This window comes from Atta colombica, unplaced genomic scaffold (genome assembly GCF_001594045.1).
Source record: "Atta colombica isolate Treedump-2 unplaced genomic scaffold, Acol1.0 scaffold155, whole genome shotgun sequence".
NCBI lineage: Eukaryota > Metazoa > Arthropoda > Insecta > Hymenoptera > Formicidae > Atta > Atta colombica.
Genome location: NW_017259245.1, coordinates 1,042,301 through 1,043,467, shown reverse-complemented (window position 1 = coordinate 1,043,467; position 1,167 = coordinate 1,042,301). Strand labels below are relative to the sequence as shown.

General features: G+C 23.2%; 1 protein-coding gene across 2 annotated transcripts in view; it reads left to right on the top strand.

Annotated features, from left to right (window-relative positions):
- LOC108685575 (adenylate cyclase type 2) overlaps positions 1-1,167 on the top strand; it is a 41,083-nt gene that overhangs the window by 1,163 nt on the left and 38,753 nt on the right. The gene's annotated exons all lie outside the window — the stretch shown is intronic.

The following is a 1,167-nucleotide window of genomic DNA, read 5'->3' as shown; positions in this document are numbered from 1 at the left end:
ACATTACTGTATTAAATTTGAATTTATGTAACATTTAAAGACGGCTATAGATTTGTTACATATCTGCGTATCATATTATTGTCGTGTATCAGTATAGATGGGGATTGTTGCATCGTGCGTATCGATATTTTAATTCAATGATATGTGCATCATTGAATTAACATAATACTCAACAAGTCTTCTTAAAAAGAGATTATATTTATCCAAAATATATCGCAAATCATAATTTTAATACTAATATTTCCTAAAATGATAAAATTATTTATAAAATAATATATGTAAAATTATAATTATCATAATATTCATAAACTTATGTGATAGTCGAGAACAATTGCGTGATATACAATATAAATAAACATTGTATTGTTGTGACAGAAGCGTTTTTTGAAAATATGAAATTATAATGAAAAAGTGCTTTTATTATATGATATGACAGCTTATATGAAATACATCACTCTTGTTATTATAAATGAGATTTGAAAATATAAATATGCTGGTACATGCAAATATTAAAAAAATTATGATCTTCACATTATGTTTATAAAAAAATGAAATATTACTTTAGTTTAAAAAATTGTTTATTAAAAATAAAAAATATGTTAAAACATTTTAGGTATTTTTGAAAATTATCTGAAAATTTATAGTGTTTAGAAATCAATCTATCGAACATCGCAAAATTTACACAATTGCGAAATATTCAATCAGCTGTTTAAAAAATTATAGAAACTGTTTGTTAAATTTAGTTTTCATTTAAAATCCTTAGATTTATAGTATGAGCTTTCTCTGTCTCTAAACGCGAAGTCTGATTGTAACTTCATTAAGTAATATTATAAATAATATTATATTATATTATAAGTAATATTATATATAATATTGATGACAAATAAAGAAACGTAATATAAATACTTTTTTCTCCGTTAAAGATGCCTTTTATATCAATATAATAATGATGCTAGGAAATACTCGTTTGACGAGGGCAACACACGAGCTGAAGTGGTCTTGTTTCCTTAAGAATTGCTATTATGAAGCTTGGAAGACGTTACAGCGTAGTGATGTGATTATGAAATACGCTCAAGAAGATGGTGAACACATATCAATATATAATATTGAAAACAATTCCTTTTACAGGAAAAATTTATGTAATTTTAATAATTTTTTTATAATTTT